The following is a 12,725-nucleotide window of genomic DNA, read 5'->3' as shown; positions in this document are numbered from 1 at the left end:
TTCCTAATAAAATTGGATTGAATGGTATCCTTGTCTTTCTAAAACAACCCACATGACTAATCTACTTGTATTCTTGTAGTATACTAGCGTCAAAGCTTTAAATACACACACACACACACACACACACATGACAGGTCCTTCTCGTAACATCAACTTGCTAGTATCTATCTCTATAATTACAAAACAAGAAAAAAACAAAGGAAAAAAATAACCCGCAGATGCTAGTGATTGGAAGCAATTTTCAATAAAATAACATTATATAGCTACAAATCAAATGAAAACGTATTGGGATATTTTAAGAGGATTAATTTGTTATTTTTATGGGTTTTTATTAAAATTTTCAGCATTTTTCGTGATACCTGAAAAGTTGTTTTTTTTTTCCCTAACTCAGTAGTGATGGTTCAATTTCAGTTTAAACAGACTCGATCATTAAAAAAAAAAAAGAAGAGGAAGGTTTTTAAAATGCAAACCAAGTTGTAAGAGAGTTTGGTTAATAGGGACATCAGTTTCAGTTGTATGATCACGGATTGAAATAACAAAGCAAGAATGGTTGCATGCATGGGATCATAACTAGAAAAAACATAAAAGCATTCATAAAATTCATACGATAGACATTGAACAAGTGATTTGTCTAAGGTCATAACTCGCAAATAACTAGAAACACTTATAATTATTCAATCACAATGAGGTCTTGGCAAATTAAAGAACTACCCAAAAAGCTTGTCAATCCAGAATCTGATAGGTCTGATACAGAATGTGTCACAAAATTCAAATCATGATGCATAAGGAGTCACATAATATTCTGAATCTTCTTTTTTTCTTCTTCCCTCATTGTTCTGCATCGCCAATAAACCCTCTTCCCATTTTCATCATAAATCTCTTCCTTAACCTTCTCATATCATGGTATTCTCTTCAGAGGTAAAGCTCCTATGTTCCATGGTCGTATCGGAGGCATCAAATCCTTCAATGACACTAACTTTGTTGGAGAACTCATATTTGAACTTGGTCAAAATTTTTCACATCAACAATTAGTTTCAATGAAGTTATATATATATATATATATATATATATTAATAAGTGCGTGTGTTGATTAGTTTGTTTAAATGATTTTTATTATCTTTATTGATCAATCTTGATTTTTAGATAAATGTGTTTATAAGATGATGAAGTTATGCATGATTGTGATTGTATGTATAAATGGAGATTTAATTCTAGTATATTTATGATCTATCTCTAAACTTGAATTGGATCTCTTGTTTTATGTAAAATCAATCCCATGTTCATTAATTGAGTTATATTTTATTGTTGATTGATAAAGACTATATACTTCTTGTTTGTACTTTTTTCTTGCTTAAATAAAAAACCATTAAAAAAGACTAAAAAATTATCTTATGCATTTTTTTTTGTTTTTAACAAGTTCTCCATACAAAATAAAAAATAAGTCAAATTATTTATAAAATTATAAAAATTGTGATAATTTTTTAATATCGTTTATTAATATATATTAATAATTAAAATTGATTATTGAGAAGGCATTTGTATTAGAATCAGGTTGCATGCATAGAAAAGACCTCACTGAAAGAAATAAAGCCCAAAGGATTAGCCTCTAGTTATAACACGAGGACGCTATTTTTTTCGTATGGTAAAAAAAATTCTGAAATAATTTATAAATAATTTTTTAATTCTAATTTACGAAATAAGGTATTGATACAAAATAAATATATAGGATGTGTTTACTAATAAACCCCTCTCTTTCAGGTGAAATACCAAAACTACCCCTGGGTTCACAGAACAGGCATGTTCAAAGTTGGAAGGTCAAACAAGCATGCTTTGTAAACAGAAAATGACTTTGGCTTTTCATCTCAATCGCATTCTTTCAGGCTTTAGGTCTCCTTCACCAATTCGTTGTGAACTTGTCATATCAATAAACTTGCAATTCTCGTTTTCTGACCAATCCTATTCCTTTGAATTCTTATGATTCGTGCTTTATTCGCCTCAATCATTTTACGGCCAGATTAGTTCCGGGAAAAAAAGAAATTTCGATCAGTTCAATTTACCAAAAATTTAAAAAGTAAGATTAAAAACTTGTAATTAAAAAAAAATAATGGCAGAGCTGGTAAAGGCTCTCATTAAAAATTTTATTAATGAGAATGATTTAAATCAGAGTATTTATACCATGTGCGTACAAAATTTACAAAGTATAAATATTTTGTGTATAAAAATTTATCAGGTCTTTTTTACTGATAGACTTTAAATAAAATAGTTTATTTATTTATGGTGTGTTTTCAGGTAGAATTTCTGCCTTATTTTTAATGAAGGTATTAGTGGAAAAAATAATACTCAATGCTTCAATTTTTTTGCCATCGAATAAATGCTTCAAATTAAAGCAAGGTGTTTCTTATAATAAGAAATAAAATTGTACTCCTGTTTATTCCTTATAAAAAGAGTGCAGGTATAGTATTAAATTAGATTTTCCCTTTCCTGTTCAAGTCGCGCCCAATTCTTCTCGTGTGTAGAAATTTGTTGAATTTGGTATAAAGAAAAAAAAAATCCCAAGTCCTTCACATAAATGTTAACAGGAGATTTAATTTGATCCTAAATATAAAATTTTAATCTATTTTATTTTTAATATTTATCCATTTTGCCTTCAAATAATCCCTAGAAGGATTGCCCATGTTAACGAATTTTCATAAATAGGTAATTTGAATGGACATAATTAATAGGAGTATTTTAAAAAAAATAAATTTATTTATTATAAATAACTAACTTAAATAATTCTTTCAGTATTGACAAATTAGTTATTTAACTTTTGTAGTAGGGATGTACTAGTATTTATATAACTAAATTATAAATATTTAGTTTATTGAGTTAAAGTTTAAAACAATTGAATTCAAAAATTATAGAAATTTAGTGGTATTCAATTAAAGTTTATTTTTGTGCCAACTATTCAACTAAAGTATACAAACTAAGTTATAAATTATAATTGGGAAAAAATTAGAATAACAAAATAATTAATTTTCAAGATATTGAACACAATTTGGGTCAGTCAACATTTGCACGTAGTCTAGTCACACCGTGTGACTCACACGGTTCGAGCCACAATCTACACAACACACGTGCAGAGAGGGAGCGGCCAGCGAAGAAGAGTGGCAAGTTCAGCGAGTGAGAAGAGAGATGGGTGGAGGAGAGAGCTGCTTATGTGCATGCATACAGCAGGAGGGTCTTATTATCTGGTTTAAAATATGGTTTGCTCACCTAGATGTCAAAGGTGAGTTTCACGTGGATACTTCTAAGAGGATTATTATTATCTTGTATATCATTTGTGAGCAAAGGAATAATGTTCTACGGGGTGAAAGTATTACTCATAAGGGTGTGTTGCATTGGGCGAGACAGATGTATTTTCTGGGTTATGGATTTTGATGTTAGGGGAATTGAGAACTTTAGGGATACAAGGTTGGTTCACTGCAAGCAAGAATGGTTATGTCTAGTGAGGGAGGGGGGACAATCTTTGCTTTCAAACCAGTTGGGTTATGAAGTAGCAGCGAAGATTTCATGTGACAAATGATCACAAGAGGATGATGCTTTGCACGAGAATATCATGGCATTGGATAATATTTTACTATTTGTTGTACTGAATATGGCAATGCACCGATATTATTTTAATGGTAGAATTGGGAAATGGAAATGTTATTATGTGCTAAATTAACATCAACATTGATATGTTGCTAATCAGGGCAAACTTGGTTTTGAATCCACTATTATCCAGTCTGGATCATAAATTTTTTTTTTTTGGGAGGTAAAGGCAAAATGATATTCATGATAATATAATAAAGTTCAAAATACAATATCAGAGGAAGCACAAAAGCAAGATTTGGAAACAAAGTCGAAGAAAGCCGAATTTGCAGAGCTAATAATAACATATTTGAGCTTGAGGCTTTTCCCCCCCTTCTCTGAATGATGATCGTCCAACCTTCCTGTGAAAATTGGTGAGAACGAGAGGGCTTCTTTCAAAGGTTATCATACGAAGATTTTCAAGTTGTCTTGCAATTGTTGACTACTTTTAAAGATCTCATTAATCCGGCTCAGTGCTATAATTTCTCGAACCTGGTCATGTTCAACATCTCGATTCCATCTCCTCTCAATATTCTTCATAACCTTTGAATATGTTGATATCTACAAAATAAAAACATGACTGAGAATATAAAAGAAAGGATTTAAAGAAAGCATTAAAACTTGTCCACTTCCATGGAATGCGTAAGAAATAAACAAAGCGTACAAGCATCATTGAATGATTTTAGAGTAGAGTTAGCAGAAAAAAATAATTAAATGGTGTTAACATCAAAAATACCAAACTGATTAAATTGGAGTTATGCAGAATGGGCACCTCTAATATCATCAATTAAACCGCAATGAAGAAGCATAAGAAAATACATCTTGAATGGTGGCAGCCAAAACAAGAAGCATCAAATTAGAGACCAGACAGTCTTTTCTTGGTAATAAGAGAGGGCTAAAGCCCGAAAAATAAAAGGCTAGTCAATTTGGGGATTAGATCCGATATAATCCTTGTCACGCGTCACCCGCAAGATGGCCATTTGGGGATTAAAAAAAGTCAAGCTGCAAGAATTGGTTCGAGTTTTGATCTGCAACAAGTCAACAAGGTTGCTGCAGTCAGATTCGAAAATAACCTTTTTGAAGCCAAAGTCCCAAGCCAAAGCGACCCCTTTCAAGAACTAAAAATATATTTTAAAAAAATTAGAGGACTAAAAGGATATTTTAAAAAATTAAATAACGAAATCAAACATTTATGAAAGTAGATGACCAAATATGTGTTTTTACCTTTTTTTAAAATAATAATAGTAATAATTAGTACAAAAAATTATCATTGAGATCAACAATATGAGGGTTAGAAGACTAAAGAAAATACTTGAGAAAATTAATTTCTCAATCCTTATAATTTTTTTTTTCTGAGTTTTGAATCAAGTCCCTTCTTTTTGTTTCTTTTTATCAAATCATTTCAATTTACTCTGCTAATTCTATTAGGTCCTAGCGTTTAAAACAGTTAACAATAGTTAAACGGTTGTTAACAGAATTGCTAGCCAGCCATGAGATGCTGGACAATCAGGCAGACTTCTACAAATGAATCTCATGTGCGCAAAAATTAAAGCCACATCTGGAAATATTTTTTTATGAATCTGAAAATAGTTTCTTATCCTTCTCTCTCTTTCTCTCTCTTCCTTCTCCAGCATCCTTTGCCACCTCCCTTCAATCACATGTATCTCCCATCAATGTTAAAAGCTGACGCACGGGTTGGATGCCAAATATTTAATCTTTGGACAAAATAATGAAATCATTATGCAAAATGCTTTTAATATAAAAACTATAAAACTAACGTGAGATATTAAAAAAATTAGTTAAGTTGGTTATTTATCACAAATATACGTTGATCTCTCTAAATTATTCTTTTCAATCATATGCAGTGAATAATTAGATTTTGGAAAAAGATAGGAGATAAAGTGGATTGAGCTCTTATATTTAGAATCAAATTCAGCATCTTACTAGCTCTTATATTAAGAATAGGAAGATGGAGATAGTACAATAATTAAAGATACTAAGGTGGCTTTTCAAACCGCTATTTCACGAGCTTGTTACTATTATGGATTTCCCCATGACTTCATTGGTCAGAATTAGAATACATAAGAGTACAAAACTCTCCTGGAATTCACATCTTTGGATTTTGTTTCATTTTTAACATGGTTAGTTTTTATTAAACAATTTTAGACAGGTACCAACAGGGTAAATTCGAAGGTTCTAATAAAAAAAAAAAAAGAACTGGATTGAAAATTCAAGGAAGTCATGAGAATTAAAAATTTTATTTACTTAAAATACTTCACAAATTTAAAGAAACCAAACTACAACAACATATAAAATTAAAGACAATATATTAAGATACAATAATAATCTTCCAAGTGTCCCAAACATTATGCCCTCATTAATTCTGGGGAAAATTATGTTAAAAGACCAAAATCAAAAGTAAATTATGGTCAAGAAAACCGTGAATTCTTTTTTCATTTTTTTAATTTGTCTATTATTAATCTATTAATATATAAAAGTAGAGTATAAAGCAGGAGTTGCTGATAGCATGACAAGTGGCATCACCTATGAGTAGATAATTTTTTTTATAAAAAAAAAGCCACATTTTTTTACCCATGTTTCTATCCATGTTGCCAATAGCCCGATATATCCGCTTAAATTGGCGAAAAGCTGCCATATATATATTGGAACTTCAAGAAAGCATAACTTCATTACATGTGCGTTTCAGTCATTCAATCTTTTGTTTTTGTTCATTGCTCTTGTGCCTATTTATTGTTTGTATTCTAAGATGTTGCCCACATAACTTTCATTTAAAGTGTATTGCAGCTTAGAACTTTCTAAAATTTCTCATCCACTAATTTGAGTTTCTCAATGTTTTTTGATGAACATACAAAACATGATTTACATGTAGGAGGATGACAAGGCTTTGCAGCCTGCTTTTTAATTAAGAAAAGTAAGTCTTTTCTCTTTGAGTTGATTAACTTCCTACTTAATTGTGGCTTTTTGTTTAAAAAAAAAATTTATCTACCCATAAATGATGCCACGTGTCGTGCTATCAGCTACTCCTACCTGCACTATACTTTTATATATTAATAGATTTATTAACCAATCAATACAATCTTAAAAATAAAATTATTTTATTTTTATTTTTTGCAAAATAATGATTTTTTAATGGGAGATAAATCTGCCTTTTCTTTTATAATTTTTTGATTAATTCAATTTATTCTGATTTATTACAAAATTTATTGCAATTATCTCTAATGATGAGTCTTATTTTTTCTATTTTATTAAAAACCAAAATTTTTATTATTTTTTATTTATGAATTATTCTGCAATCTAATTCAAATGGAAAATTATTTTACTTCTGATATATAGAATTAATATTTATTTTAAAATAAAATAAAAACATTAATTTTTAGGAAAAACAATCAATGTCTTTTATGAATTAGCTTAATTAAAAAAAATGAAATACAAACTTAAATATATTAGTTGAGATATTTTGTTTATTGCTATTATGTAACTTTAACAAAAAGAACGACAAATAAGTTAAGAAATTATATGGATCCAAAATGATGGAAGATTTAAGAAAATTTGTCATCACCTTTGCACGTTATTTTCTATGTTTTTTAGATTCAATATTTTTTAGAGATTTTTAAAGCAACTTATGATCTCACATTTACATGTGTGTGAAATTATACTATGAACTAGACGAAGTGAAGCAAATCAGAGTTCAAATTTATTTCTATTCCAAAGAGTTAAAAAAAAAGAAAAGAAAAAAAGAGCACGCATCAACACACAAGGTATATAATTTAATGCAACCATATGATTAAAAGAAAGCATCATATTCCATGTCTTTAAAAGTAATTTAGCAAAATCATTATTCATCAATATCTTATGAAATATTGGAATATAATTTAAAGCAACCATATGATTAAATCACTAAGCTGGTTCCAATATACAGTATTTTTACTTTTCGTAAAGATAAGATACAATAATTTTAGTTTAGAAAGATCTCCAATCTCAATAACATTTTTTTTACGTGTGACAAGTTATTATGTACATGAGACAATTTATATATTATATATATATATATATTAAAATACAGTAAGACTTGCACATTTTTTGAAAAATAACACAAATATATTCCAAATGATAAACCACAACTACAATTATTATTTAAAAAGTACACACCTTTTTCTTCATCTGGGCCAATAGCCATTGATCAAATCCGTTGGATGGACTCATGTTGATTAACATTGCGAAATATATTGAAATCCAATTGGTCCTTCCTTTTCATCATTCTTATTAAAACACGCTTTTTGGAGACTCCCAGAAAAATTATTTCTGTTAACTCTAAAAACTTTTTTAAACAAAAATAATTATTAATAAATAATTAAATAAAAATAAAATTTATATTATCCCATTCAAAATTAAATTTTCCAAATATTTTGTTCTTAAGTTTACTCAACTCGAAAAAAAAAACCTTTAAAAATTTTTAATGACAGAATAATAAACATATATTTTCAAAAACTTATGACAAGCCTATTAGATATGCTATTGCACTAGTGGTGTCACTGTATAAACCGTTTCATTATTCTGATGACGAATGCTTTTTCCCTTTGAAAAATAATAGAAAAATGTTGGCAAAAATTAAAAAAATTCATAAAAATAACAAAAAAATTAAAAATTAAAAACAATCAAGAGACACCCAGATTCCTCTAGGATAAGATGATGCTGACCAAATACGCTAGTTTAGAACAAAAAAAAATATAAATATTAGAAATAATCAAAGACTTACTTGACAAATTATTATAAGACAAACTTAATAACTCAAGTGAAGGTAAATTGAAAATTGTTTGGGAAATATCTCCTGAAAGCTTGTTACCCGCAAAACGTAAAATGGTCAATCGCTTAACAGCATGTTTGGATCAACGTTTTCAACGGAAAACGTGCATTGGAATGGCGCAAACTAACGTTACTAGCGGAGAAATGCTCAACCAAATGTTTGGGTGAGCGTTTTTGCAAATGAACTTCTGGGTAAAAAGTCACCTAACGCTGAAGCTAATTTTTTGAGCTTTTGCCATCACAAACGTGGAGAGAGAAAAGATGGTAATGAAAAAAGACAAAATTACCCATAACAAACCCAATAATTTGATACTACATATTTTTAATATAAGAATCAGATAACTAATTTAAAGATATTAATAAAATTAATTAAGTTATTTATTTATAATAAATTGATGTTATCTTATCTAAAATATTTTGTTAATCATGTGTATTAAAACTACCCATTAATAAAAATTCTTTAATATGTATAATCATTACAAGGATTACTTGAGAACAAAATAAATCAATATTTTATAATTTCACAAATAAACTATTTTTATTTTATCATAATAATTTTAGATATTTTTTAATAATTATCATATTAAAAACATAAAATATCAAACATTACTATTCAATAAAGTTTATGTCCTTTTCAATCATTTTATAACTAAACTCACTTTTTCATTAATCATCCAAACAACTTTTAACTTTTTTAACTGACTTTTTAAAAGCACCTATCCAAACATATCCTAACTGACTTTTACTCTAACTTCAGTTACAAAAGTCAATTGGGTTAGAAGTCAGTTTTGCCCAACGCCAATCCAAACATACCCTAAGTCTTCCCATCTCAAGCAGAATGGGCCCTTCAATGGAATTAAAATTCCAATCCAATCACTCTAACATTGTCAGATTGTACAAAGATGGCAGAATAATTCAAGGTGTGTCTATATTTATATTAGTGGTTGATTTTTCAAACATTAAGTTATCCCCCCAAAAAAAAAAAGTTGATGCAACGAAAAAGAAAGAAAATGATATTAGTGATGAGGATAAATTTTAACCTACAAGTGGTTTGGTCACGTGTGGTAGGCTATGAAATAACCCAAAATGTATTTTAATGAGAAGTTTTGTCCCTTAATTTTTTAAGGTATTCTTTCATCTTTTGACGTAGTCCCTTAATTAATTTCATTGCTTGTTGTACAATTTCACGTCTCGGACGACATTTTCATCATTGAAAAGAAGTTTGCGTGGATATATTATTACTTCAATAGTACTTTCGCATTTCATTTTTTATTTTTTATTTTTTTATTTTTTGGGCAACACAATTATTCTTTTCTTAAAACCACCATGCATGAAATCTAAATTTGAGAGTAAAGAAAATAGTAAAAATGTCAGTACAAAAAATATTACTGGTGTGTGTATACTAATGGTTAACTATTCAAACATTAAGTTGTTGTAAAAAAGAAGTTGATGCAACGAAAGAAAAAAAAAATTAAGTTAGTGGTGAAGAGAAAATTAATTTTTTTTTTATTTTTATTTATAAATTGTAGGGAGGGGCATGCACTAATGATACGTTTGGCAAGCTAAAAATAGATATATAAATAGATTATATGGATTTTAAAAAAAAATCCCGAAACAAATAGAACAATATTTCTACAAACTCAATAACTGAATAATTACTATTTTTTTAATGAAAAGGACTCATTCACCCATCCAACTCAAAAGAGTAGGCACATGACATGGTAGACTTTTCAAATATTAAGTGGATGTAATGAAAGAGAAAGAAAATTAAGTTAGTAATGAGGAGAATTTTTTACTCTACAAGTGGGGTATTATAATATCAAGAATGTTATGAAATTAACCAACAAAGAAAGCATATTGGAGAAGTGATGTAGATAAGAAAATGAGAGAATGATATTGTATTTCTTTACTTACTTCACTTGCATCATAATACAATGGTGTGCTCTATTTATAGGAATAGTCTTACATATAAGTTGCACTATTACTTAAATGATAGATAGTGGCCAATAAACCACATGAATATGAAATGGGGGTGAATTACAAGATTAAAGGCATAGTGAAAGAGTAATGGAGTAGTGAAAGATTAATGCTTAATAGAAGTAGTGGGAGTTGATGAAGTTGAAGAGGAAGAGGAGATGAACATCCACATTTGACAATATTCATGACAAAGAATCATATTTTTATTATCACTATATTGTAAGGCCACAAAGTAACCCAAAATATATGCCAGTGATGGAACAAGCTTCTTCGTTTTATGAAATGTAATTTCGATTATTGGACCACATACCTTTTCATTTTCATTGCATTAGTCTTATTTTGATAGGAAATTATCATTTGATAAAAAATTTGCGAGTATAGCAAATAATTAATATGTTAGTTTAAAAAATATTACTAGTATACAATACTAATGGTTGAGTTTTAAAACACTAAGTTGTCCTAAAAAAGAAGTTGATGCAACAAAAGAGAAAGAAAATTACATTAGTGATGAGGAGAAATTTTGACTTTACAAATAGTATGTTATTAACTAAGGATCATATTTTTATTATCACTACATTTTATAGCTTACAAAGTAACCAAAAATATGCATTAGTGATGAGAAAGATTCTTTGTCACTTTATGAAATGTAATTTTTCTTTTTGGACCATATTTTCATTTTCATTGATTTAGTCTAATTTGAGAGAGTAACTCGAAAAATCCTAGTCTTAATTTGATTGGATGTATTACATCTTCCTATCTTCCATTTGTAGACACATATGAATGGCGTGCTTGACTTGGCAGTAGACTTCAAAGTCATCACACTCTATCTCATAAGAAACTGCTTCTAAATATTCATTCTTATACCAATATGATATCATCTTGGTTAAAATAAAATTACTTCTTAAAGAGACATGTAAATAATGCCACTTTAAATATGTGTGTATGTAATATTTTGGTGTATATTAATAAAATCACATTACCTATGAAACAGCTTGTAGCTTTTTAGTGCCTTTTATTTTTATTTTTATTTTTTTGCCAAAACAAACAATTTTATTAATATAAAAAAAGTACAAAAAGGCCAAAATAAACGCTCAAAAAACCTAAGATACAACCTAACACACAAAATACTAGAAATAAAAAATACAAACAAGACAAAAACAATTAGAACCCAACCAGAAACACGGACCACGTCAGCCAAGACCTTCCCTTGGAGCCTTGAAGCACGTGCACTACCTTTGGATTCCCTTCCTTTTGTCAAGTCATGAGCTAAAAACACGCTTAAAGAGGATGGGGCAGAGACTGACCACTCATTATGGTACATCCGCCGGGGTCCACATCCTGTAAAAACCAACAGCTTTATTATCTTTTCTTGAGACAAGAGAAACGCCTTTTATTAATTTACAAAAAAGAAGACGACTTGTAGAAATTTTGACTTGCTTTTCTCTTCTTCTTGCCTCTATTTCTGCTGCATCATCCTTAGCTTCTTCTGTCATCTCTTGCGCTTTGCTACTGTGTGATTCTACAAATTGCTTCTTCCTCCTTCTTCTTCCTTCGCCCCCTTGCAAAGTTATTTTCTGCAAACTGCGACAACCAAAATGGAGTTTGGGATCTCAATCTCTAAACTTTTATATCTTTTTGTTTTTGGATGCTTTGCTTCGACAGTTTTCACGAACTATGGCTCCAATGTTCAACTTATACCAGAAGATGAAGGTTTCTTAATTAATGCCTTTCTGTTTTTCTTACTGTTTAGTATATACTATATTACTCTATTTAGTATTATGATCAATTTTTCCATTTCCATCTGTTTTCTTGCTGTTCAAAGAAAAATACACAAAAGAAATGGGTCAACGTGGTGGTTGACCCTTTCCTCTTCTTGAACAAACAGTGATAAAAAAACTGTTGTGACTTTCAAACCTTGATCCTTCATTTTTTTTCCCCTCCAATAAGGGAACTAAGTAAACTGATTCAAATGTTTTTTTTATTTCTTTATCTCTCTGCCCCCCTTTACCAACAAGATTCCAATGGTTTTTTTTTTTTTTTTTTACCAAGCAAGATTCCAATGGTTGAAAACTATAGTAATTTATTGTATTCATTTATTTGCCACTGCTTTAATTTTATGCTAATATTGAATTCAAAGAGCTAAGTAATCAATAATAATATTTTTTTTTCGTATAAGGAATGCGATTTATTAAAATTTCTATATTATACACAGATATAAATTATATCTAAAATTTTCTTGTCAACCAGGATAGATGAATAAAGCTTAGTAAGCTTTTTTGCATGCACAGAATATGATAGAAAATCATGTTTTA

This window comes from Neltuma alba, unplaced genomic scaffold, assembly GCF_004799145.2.
Source record: "Neltuma alba isolate B1F8T4 unplaced genomic scaffold, ASM479914v2 tig00011543_pilon, whole genome shotgun sequence".
NCBI lineage: Eukaryota > Viridiplantae > Streptophyta > Magnoliopsida > Fabales > Fabaceae > Neltuma > Neltuma alba.
Note: the sequence above shows the minus strand (reverse complement) of the source record.